Source organism: Triticum urartu, chromosome 2A (assembly GCF_056163025.1).
Source record: "Triticum urartu cultivar PI428250 chromosome 2A, HENAU_Tu73, whole genome shotgun sequence".
Classification (NCBI taxonomy): Eukaryota; Viridiplantae; Streptophyta; class Magnoliopsida; order Poales; family Poaceae; genus Triticum; species Triticum urartu.
In genome coordinates this window covers 673,482,354-673,501,995 of record NC_141874.1, presented here as the reverse complement: position 1 = coordinate 673,501,995, position 19,642 = coordinate 673,482,354, and positions in this window count along the sequence as shown.

Genomic DNA, 19,642 nt, shown 5'->3' with positions numbered 1-19,642 from the left:
ACCTATAACCACATATAGTCAAGTTCACCTTTCTCCTTTTCTTTGAAGGGGCAACAACAACCATACCTTTCTCGGGCCGAAAACCTTCTGTTGCACACAAGAAACGCTTCCACTGAAGCACATTATCTATGATCTTTTGTTGCCCAAGACATACACCAAATTCAACATGCTGTGCATATGTTATGTAAAATTTCATCACCGAGCCAATGTCATCAAACAACATCCCCACTTGTGGCCTCAATTCCTCGTCACACTGGGAGAAGTCTGTTATAAGTAATCATGTGGAGTTGCATTTCGTTCTATATTTTGATAATGTTTAATGTTGTTCTTCCTCTAGTAGTGTCGTGTGAACATCGACTACATGACACATTACCATGCTTGGGCCTAGGGGAAGGCATTGTGGGATTAGTAAGTAGATGATGGGTTGCAAGAGTGATAGAAGCTTAAAACCCTAGTTTATGCACTATTCTGTAAGGGGCTGATTTGGATCCATATGTTTCATGCTATGGCTAGATCTATTTTAATTCTTCTTTTGTAGTTGCGGACGTTTGCGAGGATTGGGGGGGGGGGAGGTAATCATAAGTGGGTTGTTTGTTCAAGTAAGAACAACACCCTAGCACCGGTCCTCCCACACAAAAACGTATCAAAGTAATGAACGCGAGTCAACGAATCATGATCAAGTTAACTAGACAATATTTTCATGTGTCCTCGAGAACACTTTGCTCACTATAAGAAGTACTTTCGGCTTGTCCTTTTGCAATAGAAGGATTGGACCACCTTGCTGCACCTTGTTACTTTGATTACTTGCTAATTGTTACGAATTATCTTTCTGTCAAACTATCTGTTACCGCTATTTTATAACACTTGTAGAAAATACCTTACTGGAAATCGCTTGACAATTCTTTCTACTCCTCGTTGGGTTCGACACTCTTACTTATCGAAAATACTACGATTGATCCCCTATATACTTGTAGGTCATCAGATGGCTCTCCGGCGGGCTTCATGGCGGCGGTGATGGCTATGTCTCTTGGTCGTGTGGGCGACAAGAGATATAGCAGCGGATGGCTCGGGCGCGTGCTCTGTCTCTCGAAGTGGTGCGCCATGATTCATATCCGAGAGAAGATGTCGAGCGAAAGCTCAATGCTTTATTGCCGAGGACGGCGTTGTTCTTGGGCGCCGCTCTCTTCTTGAAGACATCGTTGTGGTGTTCTTCTTCATGTCTGGGTTCCGGATGAAAACCTTTTTCGTTGTGGACTAGACGGCGCTTTGCACCATTCTCTCTTTTGAGGGCGGTGTTGTGGAGATTAGGTATAGGGAGTAGCGTGGAATTGTTCTCTGATCTTTCTGTGTTATTCTTTGGTATTGTAGTTATGCGTGATCCGAGTATTATGGGATTAACTTTTTTTGAGATCTAGAGTAGAAAACATCTACTCATAAGGGGTTATGTATTCAGAGAGCATCAAGGACCGAAGCTCACTCAGGACATTTGCAATCAGCATCTTCTCTCCATCACTGTTGGTTAGCGTTGCAAGGCCATGGGCCAACGAGTTGCAGTTTCTGTTCACATATCTGAGCTGCAAGAAGCAAAGCTAGACATGGCTTTCTTAATGTCCATTATTAGACCATAATGAGGGGAGCGTGTCAGGCTTGGGGACGCCAATTCATTTACTATGTTTTGATTGTCCATCTCCAACACTGCCTGACCATTATAAACGTCTGCCATTGACTGCAAACCAACAAGGGCAGCGCGAGCCTCTGCTTCCTCCGCGCTATAGCAGCGTGGAAGCTTTCTGCAGACAGCAATGAAAACATAGCCTCTGTAGTCTCGGCCGACCACTCCCGTAGCGCTTTCACCTGTATCAGGCCAAAACGTTGCATCAGTGTTGATTTTAACTTCATTCTGTGTGGGTGGCGTCCATTGATTTCCCTGCCTAGCAGCATTTCTACTACAGGGTCCCTTTTCAATCACCTTTTCCTTTCCATCAGACACAGTACTAGGCAACTCTGCATTAACAAGTTCTTCCTCATATTTGAGCAGAAACTGAACCGAGCTGCTAATTGACTCTTTTCCATTGTGTCGTATGCAGTCTTCTCTGAGATGCCAACATCTCCAGAGCATCATCAGGACCCTTGCGTGTCCCTTTTCACTCTCTGTGTCCAGCAGGGTCTGCAGCCAATCATTCCCCGTGTACCAAAACTTTTCCTCCCCAGGTAAATTCCATACACCCCTCAATGCATTCCTCAGGGCTCTACTCTTTGTGCACATGACCACAACATGATGTTCATTCTCAACACCATTCCCACAGATATTGCATGTAGCATCCAAGTCGATGGTTCTTTTCCACTTATTTTCTTTGGTGGCTAGTGTATTAGTGGCCACTCTCCAACCAAATATCCGTACTTTTGCAGGGACTTTAGCCTTCCAAATTAGGTCCTAGATATTTCTATCATTTGGCTCCCTTGACGAGCTCGATGGGTTCTGGGCCAATTGGGGAAGACTTGCCGCAGCAAGCTTATAAGCACTCCTCACTGAAAAAATTCTATTCTTTTCATAGTGCCAAGCGATGCGGTCGTCCACCTCTGAGGCCGGGATGTTTAATTTGCATATTTCATCCGCATCAAAGGGGTAAAATAGCTGCCTTATCAAGGCCTCGTTCCATTCTCTCCTATCCGGGTGCATGAGCTGATTTACCCATCGAATTCTTGACCTCCGGATGAAAGAGGCCGTCTTCAAACCCTCTCGTCTAGGTAACCACTGTGTAAGTGCATCTAGTGCCACCCCTAGTTGGTTTTGGAGTATTGACGACAAACCTAGTTGAGGGACTAATGTGTTTGTGAGAATTGCAGGAAAACACAGGTAGAAGTCCCTCATTGATTCGGTTTACTACCAGAGATGACCCCTAAAAATGAATGAAGACATTGAAGTCAAAGGTGGTATATGAAGATATTCACATTGAAGACTATGACAACAGAAGACACGTTATGAAGCCTATGGAACTCGAAGACTTAGATCTTTCGTAGTTCTTTTTATTTTTGTTGAGTCATAGGAACCACCATACTGTTAAGTGGGGTCCAGGAGAACAAGTCAGAATGACTTAAGTGATGCCTAAATCAAAAACCTATGTCTTCGAGTGAAGACAATGAGAGCAAATCTTGTCCAGAGCCGGACAAGTCAGCTTTGCTTGTAGCCCAAGTAAAGTTGCCATGAGAGTTCGAAATCTGACCGTTGAGACACGTGTCAGTTCCTTAGTGACCCAGGGTCATTTCGGACAAATCAGGTCGGGTTGCCAAGTGGCTATAAATAGCCCACCCCCACAACCATAAACAGTTGGCTGCTCAGATTTTAGTGCACGGCTTTTGTCATTTGAGAGCAACCCACCTCGAAGCCTTTGAGAGAAAATTCCTAGTGAGGAGAAAAGCCCTAACCACCCAGAGCCAGAGCAAATTGGGCATCACTTAAGTCTTCTTGTCTGTGTGATCTGAAGACTTATTACACTTGAGGACTGTGAATCCTCCAGACGGTTAGGCGTCGCGTTCAGAGCATCCAAGAGACATTGTGGATTGCCAGTGAACGAAGTCTGTGAAGGTTTGGGAGTCTACCTTGAAGACTTACCAGAGTGATTGGGCGAGGACTAAGTGACCTTAGCTCAAGGAGATTACGGTGAGGACTTGGTGTCCTGAACTGTGTGTTCAGGACTGGGTGTCCGGGACTGTGTGTCCTAAGGTTTAAATACCTAGCCGCTCCAACCAGACGTACAGTTGTCACAGCAACTGGAACTGGTCCAACATATCATTGTCTTCAACGAGTCACTGGTTTCATCTTCACCTCCTTCTCTTGCTGTTACTCATTGTGAAGTCATTGCGTGCTTGCTTTATCATTTGTCTTCACAACGTGAATGCATGATCTGTTTGGCTTCATAACTTCTTCCTACTTGATCCTTATTACACTGAAGCTGTTTGTCACTGTGCTTTCACTCTATTGAATACATGACCATGGCTGGCCTAGTGTAATCTAACTTCCGCTGCATAGTAATAGGCATAATCTTCACTGTTTGTCTTCATAACTCCCAAGTTTTGAAGACTTTCATAAAAATCGCCTATTCACCCCCCCTCTAGTCGATATAACGCACTTTCAATTGGTATCAGAGCAAGGTGCTCCCTTGTTCTGTGTGATTCGGTTTAACCACCTGGAGTTTTAGCTATGTCGACTGCAGGGATAATCAAAGTCTCCGCTGCGTGCCCCGTCTTCGATGGAACTGAATATCCCTACTGGAAGAATAAGATGCGCATGCATCTTGAAGCCATTGACGTCGACCTATGGTATGTCATCGAGAACGGCGTTCCCAAGGCTGGAGAAGGTGTCACTGCTGCTGATGTCAAGAAATTCGTTCAACTGGACTCTACTGCCAAGAACATCATCTGTGGTCATCTGACCAAAGGACAGTATAGCCGTGTGAGTGCCTTGAAGACATCCAAACTGGTCTGGGACTGGCTCTCCAAGGTCAATGAAGGCATCTCAACCCAGAGAGATCAACGAATCAGTGTCCTTCGCAATCTCTTCAACCGCTTCAAGCGAAATGACAATGAGAATGTCCAGCACACATTTGATAGACTCACTGACATCACAAATGAGCTTCAAGCCCTCGGCGCCACTGAAATCACCAAAACATGAAATCGTCAAAACGCTGCTGAGATCACTTGATAGTTCGTTTGACATCCTGGCCCTGATGATTCAAGAACGTCCTGATTTCAAGACACTCGATCCGTCTGACATACTTGAGAGGCTCAACACACACGAGTTTCAGCTTTCTGAGAAAAGAGATATCTACGGTCCAAACTATGGGCGAACTCGCGCCTTGAAGGCAAAAGCTGTCTCCTCATCTGAAGAAGAATCTAACTGCAGTTCTGATGATCCTGAAGACATTGGAAGAGAACTTGCAATGCTAGTGAAGAAGTTCCAAAAATTCACCAAGAAGAAAGGCTTCAGAAAATCTTCACGATCAAGCTCAAGGAATGATGAAGCTTCTGCTCATGACTACAAGAAGAAAACATGTCACAAGTGCAAGAAAACTAGACACTTCATCTCTGAGTGTCCACAGTGGGACAATGAGAACAGAAGGAAGAAGAAGAGCAAGGAATATGATTCTGACGACAAGAAGAAGAAGAAATACTCAAAGTCTTCTTCCAAGTCTTCATCAAAGTCTTCATCACACAAGAAGAGCTCATCTGGCAAGGCACGTGCGTTTGTTGGAAAGGAGATGGATTCAGAGGAGGAGTCCGCATCTGAGGAGGCAGAGGTGGAGTCTGAGGAGGAGTCTGATTCTGGCATTGCGAGTCTGGCTACAGCATACGTCGCCAAGTCCATCTTCAGCACTGAAGACAATGACTGCATCACCGACACCAACGCAAATGACAAGAACGACTCCACTCCTACCTACTGCTTCATGGCACGCGGTGCCAAGGTAAACACACGCACTACTCGCTATGAAACATCTAGTGATGATGACTCTGAATGTGATTCAAAACCTAGCTACAAAACACTTGCTAAAATTGCAACTGAACAACAGAAAGCTATGGAATATATTCAAAAACTGTTAGACAGAAGCGATGATCTGTTGGGTGTTGAAATGACTCGATCTGAATCCTTAATTGAAGACATAAAAAACCTTCACGTTAAGTATCAGGAACTTGAAGATCGTCATGATACTCTCTCAACAACTCATGAAAAGCTTTCTTATGATTATCTTCAAAGGAAGCAAGAACTTGAGAAATTGAGGGTGGATCATGAAGATCTTCAAAAGGAAAACGAGTCACTTCGCTCCGAACAGATCAGTCCCGCTCAGGAAGGATTTGAACCACCATGTCTTAAATGCATTGAGCGTGATAATGCTAATTCTGTTGCTGAATGTTCCACTTCTACTGCTGTTGCAATATCTTCAACTGTTGACGTGGTAACTAACCCCTCTGCTGAGGATACCACTACTATTGCTGATGAGAATGCTATGTTGAAGACATTGCTTGAAACAGGGATGTACAAAAGTCTTAAAGGACATCAGACACTATGTGATGTCCTCAAGAAGCAGATCCTGAATCGAAACCCTAGGAAAGAGGGTGTTGGATTTGTGAGGAAAATCAATGCAGATGGCTCTTACTGGAAACCTGAGCAGTACCCCAAAACCACATGGGTTGCTGCAAAGGAACTTTCAGCAGATCCATCCAACTTATCTGGCTTCACTTGTGTTAATCCCATTATCATTGATGAATCCTTTGATGCAAACTATAAACTGTTTAAGAATCAGAATGGTGAAGTGTTTGCCAGGTACATTGGTACTAACTGCAGGAATGGACCGCCTATGAAGAAGATCTGGGTTTCCAAAAGGTGTCTGGAAAATCTTCCTGTGAATGTATTCATGACACCTCACTTGAAGAAGACAAATTTCAGACCAAAGGCTTCATACGGTCCAATGGCTTCATACAAACAGAGGGCTCACCTGAGTCACACTAACACAAATGTTTTGCAGGGAAACCATACTCAGGCACATGAGTATGAGAGCGGTTCATCGAACCGTGTTCATGTGACCAAAAATTATTCTGCTTATTCCTATGAGTATTATTGTCCACCTGCTAGACTGTTTGCTAAGGCTTCAAAGCCAAAATTCTCAGATGCTGCACTTAGACTTATTGCTTCTAAGCCACCCTTGAAGATGTGGGTGGTTAAGAAAGCTTAACTCTCTTTTGCAGGGAAAGGTCTCCAGCAGAAAAACAAAATCTTCTGACGCTATTGCTGGGGACCTTAAAAATCTTGTAGGGCGCAAGATAAAATGCCCGAATGGGATCAATATGTACTTCGTTCCTGAATCGCATGCTACTCTCCCTATTAGTCCTAATCTGGATTTAAGTTTTCATAACCCACTGGTTCGTCAAATGTTTATGCTTCACAATTCTCTTCGTGAAGCCTATCCCCCTAACTGTACTGTAGGGTACGACACCAGCGACTTCAAAATCTTCAGAATGGATTATTGACAGTGGGTGTACAAATCACATGACTGGCAGAAGAAGCCTTCTTATGGACTCAACATTACGTCCATCCGACAAGAGCCACATCACATTTGCTGACACTGGTAAAAGTAAGGTATTGGGTCTAGGTAGAGTTGCAATCTCAAAGGATCAACACATGGATAAAGTCATGCTTGTTGAATCCCTTGGCTTCAACTTAATGTCTGTCTCAATGCTTTGCGATCTGAATATGATTGTAATGTTTGGAAAATATCGCTGCCTGGTGCTAATGGAATCTGACAAATCTCTAGTGTTTGAAGGGTATCGGAAAGGTGATTTGTACGTGGTAGATTTCTCAGCAGGACCACAACTTGCGGTATGCCTTCTTGCAAAAGCTTCAGAATGCTGGCTTTGGCATCGGAGGCTTGGGCATGCTAGCATGAGGAACCTCCACACCCTTGCGAAGAAGAAGCATGTCATAGGCATCGAGGGCGTCAAGTTCAAGAAAGATCATTTACGCGGTGCCTGTGAAGCAGGGAAGATGAAAAGGGCAAAACATCCTTCGAAGACAATCATGACTACTACACAACCCTTCGAACTGCTCCACATGGATCTTTTCGGTCCCACTCACTACTCAACTTTTACTACTACTGCTTGCCTCTATGGCTTCGTCATTGTTGACGATTACTCTAGATATACTTGGGTACACATAATCCTTTACAAGACTGAAGTGCAGGATGTCTTCAGACGCTTCGCCAATCGAGCTATGAACAATTTTGGCGCCAAGATAAAGCACATTAGAAGTGACAATGGCACTGAATTCAAGAACACTGGCCTTGATACATATCTTGATACCTTGGGCATCACACATGAATTCTCAGCTCCATACACGCCACAGCAGAATGGCATCGTCGAACGCAAGAACAGAACACTCATTGAAATGGCCAGAACAATGCTAGATGAATACAAGACTCCAAGAAAATTCTGGACTGAAGCCATTGATACTACATGCCATACAATCAATCGTGTTTATCTTCACAAGCTTCTGAACAAGACATCTTATGAACTCCTAACTGGCAAGAAGCCAAATGTCAGTTACTTCAGAGTATTTGGCGCAAAGTGCTGGATCAAGGACCCACATCACACCTCAAAGTTTGCACCAAAAGCACATGAGGGCTTTATGCTTGGATATGGAAAGGATTCACACTCCTACAGAGTCTTCAATCTCTTCCATTACAAAGTGGTCGAAACAGTGGATGTGCGGTTTGATGAAACAAATGGTTCACAAAGAGAGCAACTACCAAATGTGCTAGATGAAGTCCCAGCTAGTGAATCAATCAAGTTTATGGGAACTGGAGAGATTATGCCTTCTGAAGCTCATCCTGAAGAAGAACTCATCATCTCAGCACCTGATCAACTTGAAGACAATGCTCAGCATGAAGACATTCCTCCAAACAACAACGCAGATAAGCAAGAGCAAAGTCTTCGCCCTATACATCCTCGTGTTGCAAATGAAGTGCAGATTGACAGAATACTTGACAGCATCAATGCACCTGGTCCACTCACTCGTTCAAGGGCAACTCAGCTAGCAAACTTCTATGGGCATTTCGCATTCGTCTCAATATCAGAACCCAAGAAAGTTGAAGAAGCCTTCATGGAACCTGAATGGATTCAAGCTATGCAAGAAGAGCTTCAACAGTTTGAGCTGAATAATGTATGGGAACTGGTTAATCGTCCCGATCCACGGAAGCACAACATAATAGGCACCAAATGGATATACCGCAACAAGCAAGATGAGCATGGTCAAGTTGTCAGAAACAAAGCTCGTCTCGTTGCTCAAGGATATACTCAAGTAGAGGGCATTGACTTCGATGAAACTTTTGCTCCTGTGGCTAGGCTTGAAGCCATACGCATACTAATGGCCTATGCAAATCATCATAACATACTTCTATATCAAATGGATGTGAAAAGTGCCTTTCTCAATGGCAAGATTGAAGAAGAAGTGTATGTTGCACAACCACCTGGTTTTGAAAATCCAAAACATCCTGATATGGTATACAAGCTCAACAAGGCACTGTATGGCCTCAAACAAGCCCCTAGGGCCTGGTATGATACACTCAAGTACTTTCTGAAGAGCAAAGGCTTCATACCTGGTTCCCTGGATCCCACTCTTTTCACGAAGACATACGATGATGAACTGTTTGTGTGCCAAATATATGTGGATGACATTATCTTCGGTTGCACCAATCGGAAGTACAGTGAAGAGTTTGGATATATATTGCAAGAGCAATATCAGATGTCCATGATGGAGGAGCTGAAGTTCTTTCTTGGTCTTCAAATCCGACAACAGTGCAATGGCATCTTCATATCTCAAGAGAAGTATCTCAAAGATTGCCTGAAGAAGTTCGGTATGCAAGACTGCAAAGGCTTCACAACACCAATGCCAGCCAAACATCATCTAGGTCCTGACGACAATGGTAAAGAGTTCGATCAAAAGGTATACCGCTCCATGATTGGGTCTTTGCTTTATTTATGTGCATCTAGGCCAGATATCATGCTTAGTGTTTTCATGTGTGCTCGATTTCAAGCGGCACCAAAGGAGTCGCATCACTTAGCTGTGAAGCGAATTCTTCGATATTTGGCTCACACCCCAACTCTAGGATTATGGTATCCAAAGGGCTCAGAGTTTGATTTGGTTGGATTTCCGGATGCTGATTATGCTGGTGACAAAGTTGATCGCAAGTCTACATCAGGCACATGTCACTTTCTGAGACGATCACTTGTATGTTGGTCTTCAAAGAAGCAGAACTGTGTATCTCTCTCCACTGCTGAATCCGAATACATTGCTGCTGGATCTTGCTGCGCTCAGCTTCTGTGGATGAAGCAAACACTCAAGGATTATGGCATTCATCTGAAGCAAGTGCCACTTTACTGCGACAATGAAAGCGCCATCAAGATTGCCAACAACCCAGTTCAGCACTCGAAGACAAAGCACATTGAAATTCGCCATCACTTTCTCAGAGATCATGTTGTGAAGGAAGACATTGATATCATACACGTCAACACTGAAGAGCAATTGGCAGATATCTTCACCAAGCCCTTGGATGAGAAGAGGTTTTGCAAGTTACGGTGTGAGCTAAATATCTTGGAATCCTCAAATGTCCTATGATCAGGCACACATCCTAACACTTATGCATATTGATGACTTAGATGTGCAACGCACAAAGTAAAGTATATCTTCAATCAATGAAGACATACATTCTAAGTGTGAATACATTAATGTGGAATTTGACTTCGGAGCGCCACAATAATTGTGCGCCGTGTCTGGGTCTAATACTTCCTATACGGTGGGTAACGCCACCACCAAACGTTCCATTTTGAAGTGTTTAACTCATGGCGTTACCTTGCAATATCTTCACATTGGTTTGGCTTCGAACTTAACATGTCTTCATCATTATCTTCACTACGATGATTGTATATATATATATATATATGCTCTAAGTGTTCTGTCCTCTACAGCATTCACTTATAGCTATGTTTTCTTGGTTGAATCTTTTGAACTAAGTGAATGTGATCGGACCCTAACCTCTCTATGCTTTCTATCTCAAACTCTATCTCTCCAAGTCATATGCATTCTGTTGAAACTGTCGAATGTCTTCACTGTGTCCTTGTCAGCTGAAGACATAGAGACAACCATAAAAGTCCGTTTTTAATGCTCATTCCTCCATATAAGATCCGGAGAAGCAGGAACGACCGCTCGACAATTTAGGCGTGCGTGGGACATGGAACAAACCCCAAACTTCCGCTAACTGGCCACGCGTGCCTCAAATGCGAACCGCCAGGGGCACCTGCGTAATAGCACAGTGCCGCCTCTGAGTCTATAAATTCACACTTACCGCAGTCATTATCTCCTTCTTCCATCCTCGCACGAACCCTAGCGCCACCACTAGCACTCGACGACACCGGAGACGAAGCGCTTCGCTGTCGCAACCTCTCCAACGCCGTCCTCACGCCGACTGCGGACATCGTCCTCTCCGCCGTCACCGTAGGTGTGTTCCGTCGCCAAGTTAGGGCACGGAGGACTGAACTGCTCGGCATCAACTTCCTTCCGTCTAGCAGTTCCAGTGTGGTAAATAAAACTTCTTTTTACAGCCTCTTTTGATCTCTTGGTTCTGTCACTTTCAACCATTAGAAGTTTCTCTTCACACCAGTTAGATCTCTCGCTGCATCTCATAACATGCCTAGTATATTCACTTGTGCTTCATAAAGTAGTTAGATTCCTCACTTGTACTGATCTATGGGTTCGTACAAATCTGGAACCAACTTCTTATCTATAAGTGAATGTCTTCGCACAATGAGGTCAATGTCTTCTAAACTGATTAATCTTCAAAACCTTCTGAGAATGCATATGACCTCTTCCCCTTCCCTCGCACCTTAATGCTGTCACAGGTACATGTCCGTGGGAGAATTCTTCGGTTCTCATAGTCTGCATTCATTTGCAGAATTCCTACAGCATCACATAAACTCTCCTGAAGCCAGTTCCTGTTTGTCCAGAAAAAGAAAGCCTTTAAAGCCTTTGAAAGTTTTGAAGCCTTTCAAGTTAAAGTTTATGGCTTCAGTTGCAGCAGCAAGAAAGGGGGGCAGACAGAGACGTGAGGGAACTTCCAAGGATCTTCCTGAAGACTTGGCAGAAATGTACAAAACAGATCCAGAAGAGAGCTATGGGCAGCGCAAAACCCGAATCCAATGGATTCGACGCTATTGGGCAGAACAGTGGTTCAAATACCGCTTCGTCACCCAGGAGTATGCTGAAAAGAATGCAATCAAGAGTCCATGGGGGGATATCTTATACAAGAACCTTGTACCCAGAACCAGAGATGAAGCCATTGCTCAAGGCTTCTACCCATGCATGGTCCGAGGACCACAGCCTGATGATGCACATCCGTCGTCACTTCTCTGGTGTCGTGACGACAATCTCTTCAAACGCAACTTTCAGTTTGCTCAACAGTCTGCGAAGCTAAACAAGAAGAAATTTGGGCTTGACTTCAATCCTGGTCCCTCCTCACCAAGGGCAGATGGCACACGCGACGCGGAACCCAATATCATCGGTCCGTTTGCCAATCTTGAGGGCCTGATCACCCACATCTTAGTCCAAGGGACTGCTGTGAATGACCCTCCAGCTGATTCTGAGTCTGATGAAGCTCCTGCTGTGCCGAAGCCAAAGCAGACAAAGAAACCAAAAGCTTCGAAGCCGGCCCCTGCCTCAAAAATCTCAAGGGCGAAGCCATTGAAAACTGCACCTCCTGAAGTCAGTGTGCAGTCTGAAGATGTATCCCGCATCTCCAAGCCCCTGAAGGATAAGGAGCCCCAGCAACACACACGCAAAGAGCTCACTGCTGCTGCCATTCTGCGCAGTGAAGCCATTGATCTATCAAGCGATGAAGATCTGGGCGATGACGCACTAGAACAGCTCATCAAAAGCAAGGAGGAAGCGGAAATCTTCAACAATCTGCCTCTCTTTGATGTCGCCATCATCCACAGCTTCATCGATGAATGGTTTGACACACCAGATATAAGCTTCAATGATCTGCAGCTGCCTGTTGGACTCAGCGTCGCCTTCCAAGGCACAATTGCTTCAGAACTGGCCATTGCTCAGCGCATTGTTGAGCTGAAGCAGAAAATTGATCACGAAAAAGCTCAGTTCAAGAAGCACATGGCCAGTCTCAGCGTGCAGGAAGTGAGAAGCTTCAAAATCATGCTGCATGATCTAAAAGAAAACTTTCTGAAGAAGCGTGCTGAAGCTCAAGGCTCGCGTGAAAGGATGAAGTCATTGGCTGACAAATGTGTTCAAGCCTACAACGAGGCTGAAAAGCGCAAGGCACTTGGGCGTCCAGGCATCGACCCCAAGATGGCCGCAAAGAAGAAGAAGCAGCCTGCTGTGAGTGAACCAGAGGCATCAAGACAAGCAGCCACTTCCATTGTCTTCCCAACCGCCACGACTGGCTCGAAGCCAAAGAGCCGGTCAACAGCTTCAGAGCTAAAGAAGACAAGAGCTGCAGAAGCTGAAGCCAGAAAAAGGAAGAACTCTGAAGCCTCTCCTTCTGCCCCCAGTAAAAAGAAGCGCAAAACTAAGAAATCTAGGGCTGCTCCCACAGAGCCCTTGATGGTTGAACCCCTTTCTGTCATTCACCCCAATGCAGAAAGAATACTAACAGTTCATGAGCCTGCTCCCACAGAGGCACCTGACGCTGAAGATATTCCAGCAGCCGACCCACTAGCTGCTGAAGACATTGGTCATCAGGACAATGTGCAAGGTGATGCGGCCCTTCCTCAGCTTGAAACAAGCGAACCCATCAGCATTGGTCGTCCTCTGACGCCAATGGCACAAGATGAGTCATGGGCGGATCGCCCTCAGGAGGAAGAAGACATTCAGGCCCAGCCCACTCCGACACCACAAGCGTCGTCTGCGTTCCATAGGCTTCGCAAAGGTCCACGGCCTCAAGTCCAGTCTGCAGAAATTCCGGCTGCATCAGCCGAAGACAATGAAGAAGCACCTCCAGAACTCACTCCCTCGCTCCATCAAGATGCAGTTCCCCAAGAGAACATGCCTGAAGATGTCCCTCAAACTACTAACACTGAAGCCAATGTGGAGCCCGCCCCACCAAATGCTTCAGCGGACAGCGAAGCCACTGAGCCAGACACTTCAGTTCCTGAGTCTGCTGCAGGTCCACAATTTAACTATCACATAGAGCACAGGCCTCATGTCCAGAAGCCAGTCCCAAGGCTTCCAAGGTTCCCAGGTCCTGCATCAGCACCTGGCACCTTTGATGTAAACAGCTTCAAGGCAGACAACACATTTTTCGATAGCTCCAAGAACCCCTATTCAAGGGAAAGGATTGTATCAGACAGGTTCTGGAGCTATTCACAGCGCAGCTATTATTCTTGCATCTTATACAACCAAGGTCGCATCTTCCCACACAAGCGCCTTGAGGTTGAAGCTATTGCTGGTCTGCCATGTCTTGAGGAAGCTTTGGACTGCTTCAGGCAAGTGGGTCTGCTGCCGTTCGTGACTGATGAAGAGCACTGGAACGAAGAGCTTCTGCTTCAGTTTTATGCCACTCTCCACATCAAAGGCTACAACAGAGATCCTCAGACTTGGATCCTGGAGTGGATGACCGGAAATGTCCATCATGAAGCCAATGCATTCAATATCATTGAGCTCACTGGCCTGCCCACTCCAGGCGAATTCTTTGAGGAAGGGTGTCAACTTCATTCTGAAGCTATTGAGAGCATATTTCAGAGACCTGAACCCAATATGAGTCAGATGCTCTCAATGATGAAGCCATTGTCTCAAGATGCACCCTATCCAACTGAGTTCTTTGTTGAAGACCTAGAGTACCTGCCCAGGACCATATACCATATTATCCGGCGGACTCTCTGGCCCATTAAGGGACACTCTCCACATGCCAAGATTGAGGGTGCAATGAAGACTCTCATATTCTATATCATGCATGGCAAATGCTTCAATGCACAGGATCTTTTCATACGACAACTTGCTGCGTCAGGCTCGGACTTATTTGGTCTAAAATCTATGCCCCTTGGGTGATGAGGCTGATCAAACTACACCCTAAAATTTCGTATCAGCCCTCAGCCCGAAATCATCGCATCTTCCTGCCAGATGTGGATATCTCTGCTGAAGCAATATACCCTGAGCCTGCCAAGCAACCAATAAGTCTTCAGAATGCCGAACACCAGAGCTTCACGCAGAATGTTGAAGGTGTTGAAGCCATGTCCAGGGTCTATCCTATGGCTGGCACTACACGTGCACCAGCATCAACTGAAGTCACAGATAGCACAAACGCTCCAAGACCCAAGAAGCGTGCTCGTGTCCTCACTAACCGAGAGCTTCTTGTGGCCCTTCACCAAAAGCAAGATAGGCATCACGACTGGCTGAAACGTCAGATGAAGAGCCTCTTGGTGGATGTCAATCATCTTCGAAACCTGGCCACCAAGAATGCCTTCGTTACGCATGAGACTTGCCGTCGTACGTGGAAAGGGCTCTCAATGATCTGCACTGAAGCTGAACTTGAAGAGGATGGCTTCACAGAGCGCTTCAAATTTGACACCACACCTCCTAGGAGGGCTGTGATGCGCAACACACCGTCACTTGAAGACTCTGAGTATTCCTCATCTGCTGCCACCGTCACTGCGAGGATCATTGATGAAGATGATGATGCTACTTCACCACCACCCGCTTCAGCACCTCAAAGCTCAGCACCGCCAAACAACTCCACCGACCCTGCTGCGCCTGGGAACGCGTAGAAAACTCTATGTCTTCAAACCTTTTTGGTCATTCCTGACAAAAGGGGGAGAAGCATATGATGTTTATAGTCTTCAAGCGGGTCAATATGGGTGGGTGCCTTGTTTTTTTATACTTGCTTCGTGTTTGCAACTCTTGTTTTGCTTCATTTGGTTCTTTTGAGTTGTAAACACTAAAACTCGATGGTCGTCTGCTACTTGTTTTACCACTCCTTTTGCGAAGATAAATTCCGCATGTGCGACGATAAATTCCGCACTCATCTCATTCCGCAGACGTCCATTTTCCATTATGCATGTTATTATCTTCATATACTTTCACATGCATAGTAGATTGTCATCATAAGCTGAAGCTGATCTCCACAAGTACAACCTGCCATGTGCATTTGCATTCCAAAAGAAAATTAACTTATGTGCACATCTTCAGGGGGAGCACTTGCAACTTATGATGACAATTCCTTTACAGACTTCACACTTTATATTCCCCGTTGAAACTTCAACTAGTTTGTCATCAATCACCAAAAAGGGGGAGATTGTAAGTGCATCTAGTGCCACCCCTAGTTGGTTTTGGAGTATTGACGACAAACCTAGTTGAGGGACTAATGTGTTTGTGAGAATTGCAGGAAAACACAGGTAGAAGTCCCTCATTGATTCGGTTTACTACCAGAGATGACCCCTAAAAATGAATGAAGACATTGAAGTCAAAGGTGGTATATGAAGATATTCACATTGAATACTATGACAACAGAAGACACGTTATGAAGCCTATGGAACTCGAAGACTTAGATCTTTCGTAGTTCTTTTTATTTTTGTTGAGTCATAGGAACCACCGTACTGTTAAGTGGGGTCCAGGAGAACAAGTCAGAATGACTTAAGTGATGCCTAAATCAAAAACCTATGTCTTCGAGTGAAGACAATGAGAGCAAATCTTGTCCAGAGCCGGACAAGTCAGCTTTGCTTGTAGCCCAAGTAAAGTTGCCATGAGAGTTCGAAATCTGACCGTTGAGACACGTGTCAGTTCCTTAGTGACCCAGGGTCATTTCGGACAAATCAGGTCGGGTTGCCAAGTGGCTATAAATAGCCCACCCCCACAACCATAAACAGTTGGCTGCTCAGATTTCAGTGCACGGCTTTTGTCGTTTGAGAGCAACCCACCTCGAAGCCTTTGAGAGAAAATTCCTAGTGAGGAGAAAAGCCCTAACCACCCAGAGCCAGAGCAAATTGGGCATCACTTAAGTCTTCTTGTCTGTGTGATCTGAAGACTTATTACACTTGAGGACTGTGAATCCTCCAGACGGTTAGGCGTCGCGTTCAGAGCATCCAAGAGACATTGTGGATTGCCAGTGAACGAAGTCTGTGAAGGTTTGGGAGTCTACCTTGAAGACTTACCAGAGTGATCGGGCGAGGACTAAGTGACCTTAGCTCAAGGAGATTACGGTGAGGACTTGGTGTCCTGAACTGTGTGTTCAGGACTGGGTGTCCGGGACTGTGTGTCCTAAGGTTTAAATACCTAGCCGCTCCAACCAGACGTACAGTTGTCACAGCAACTGGAACTGGTCCAGCATATCATTGTCTTCAACGAGTCACTGGTTTCATCTTCACCTCCTTCTCTTGCTGTTACTCATTGTGAAGTCATTGCGTGCTTGCTTTATCATTTGTCTTCACAACGTGAATGCATGATCTGTTTGGCTTCATAACTTCTTCCTACTTGATCCTTATTACACTGAAGCTGTTTGTCACTGTGCTTTCACTCTATTGAATACATGACCATGGCTGGCCTAGTGTAATCTAACTTCCGCTGCATAGTAATAGGCATAATCTTCACTGTTTGTCTTCATAACTCCCAAGTTTTGAAGACTTTCATAAAAATCGCCTATTCACCCCCCCTCTAGTCAATATAACGCACTTTCACACTGGTCTCTTTGAATCTGAATGTTCTTTACATTTCCTACCCTCCAGATGAGGCCTTTCTTTAGGAGCTCGAGCCCAAATTCAATGGCCCTCCAAACCGGGGATGCATCCGAAGCAAAAACCGTGTCCAGAAGGTTTCCGTTTGGGTAGTATTTTGACTTTAGGACCCTCGCGCAGAGGCTATCTGGATTTTGAATTAATATCCACCCCTGTTTGGCAAGAAGTTCTTGGTTGAAAAGGTGCATATCCCTGAAGCCAATCCCTCCCGCTCTTTTTGGCCTTGTCATTCGCTCCCACGACATCCAGTGCACCTTTCGGTGTCCATCCTCATCCTCCCACCAAAAGTCTCTTATTATTCTTTCATATTTCTCGCAGAATCCTTTGGACAACATGAAGACACTCATGACAAATGTAGGAAGGGCCAGAACCACTGACTTTACATGTACCTCCTTCGCTGCATAAGACATAAATTTTTCCGACCAGTCACTACACCTTTTCCAGAATCTGTCCATGATTGGTTGGAACTGGCCGTGCTTCATCCTTCCCTCCGGGGTGGGGAGACCAAGATACTTGCTCTCAAAGGTCTCCGACATCACCCCAAGAATGCTCCTGATTTCCTTTCTAATCTCTGTTGGGCAAACTTCATTAAATAGGAGTGACCACTTACTTTCACTAAGTAATTGGCCCGTGCATTTCTGGAACGTGATCAGGACCCTCCTTATAGTTTCCGCTTGTTCTGGTTTAGCCTTGAAGAAGATCAAGCTGTCGTCCGCGAACAAAAGGTTTGAAATGCTCGGGCTGCTTCTAACAATTTTAATAGGTGTCAATCTGTTCTCAGCCATTTCCTTCTTTAGGAGATGAACTAGGCCATCTGCAATAAAAAGAAAAGGATATGGGCTGATAGGGTCTCCTTGCCATAGTCCACGGGATGGTTTGAAAGGCTCTAGTAATTCTCCGTTGCAACGGACTGAGTATCGAACGGATCGGACGCACTGCATCACCCATCCGGTCCATTTGTCACAAAACCCAGCTTTCCTCAAGACTCCTTCCAGAAAACTCCAATCAACTCTATCATAGGCCTTCGCGAGATCCAACTTGTAAGCACAATAGTTGTCCTTTGCATTCTTACAGTGTTGTATTTTGTGGAAGCACTCGAATGCACTGATAGCATTATCCGTAATCATTCTACCTGGGATAAAAGCACTTTGGGTTTCTGAAATGATCCCGTCCAGCATGGGGCGAAGCCGATTCACAAGACACTTGGACACCACTTTGTATATGACGTTACAGAGGCTAATTGGCCTGTAATCCTTTAGGGACTGCGGATCATTTCCTTTCGGGATGAGCACGATCATCGTGTCATTTATTCCTTCCGGGAGAACTCCCATCTCAAAGAACTCCCGGACTCCCTTCACGACATCCTCTCTCAACACCTCCCAGTTTCTTTGAAAAAAACGTGCCGGGAATTCATCGGGGCCTGGAGCCTTAAGAGGGCCAATCTGAAACAAGGTGTCGTTGATTTCCTCGGTGGAGAACGCCTTGGTCAGAGCTGCGTTCATGTTGCTGTCCACCCGTTCCGTGACAAGGTTCGGAATTTCACTCGGTTCAATCCCTTCCTTGGCCTCATACAAATTCTTGAAAAAGGCATTTTTCATCTCCTGTACTTTATTTTTGTCCTCTACCCAGCCACCACTTCCATCCCTCAACTTCGGGATGGTGTTTTTCTTCTTCCTCCATGTTGCTCTCTGCTGAAACCATTTAGTGTTCTTGTCGCCTTCTCGGATGTATGTCGCTCGAGAACGTTGTCTCCACATGATCTCCTCCCTCAAGAGCAGCTCATCTAGCTCCGCTGCCAAGCTGTTTTCTTCTACTCTCCGTCGTTCAGTTGGGGGTAGATTCCATAATCTACTTAGCCTTTTCCAGATTTCCGTTGTTTTCCTAATAACTGAACCAAAATCACTCTTTGCCATCCACTCATTTCGGACCGCATGTGATTCAGCTTCGCACGGACCTCTCGCATACTTGCGGCCGGCCCATTCTTCAGCCAGGTGTCATCTATGGTTCTCTTCAAAGACTCTGTCCTCTCCCATATCTGTTCATATCTAAAAATGCTACTCTTCCTCTCATCTACTGGTCCCCACTCCTTCTTACTTCCCACCCTTAGGAGAATAGGGAGATGATCAGACCTTGAAGAGCAAATATGTTCAACAGAGACATTTATGAAATAATCCGACCATTCTGGCGATGCCACAAACCTCTCCAACCGGGCTCGGACATTGCTTTTTTCCCTGCTTGTTGTTATAGGTCCATTTCGGCCCTCTGAAGCCCAAGTTAAATAAGTTACAGTCTGAGAGAAGCTTTCGAAAATTCTCCATATTACTCTCTGACCTTCTAGTGGCAGATAAGAGCTCCGCTTGCC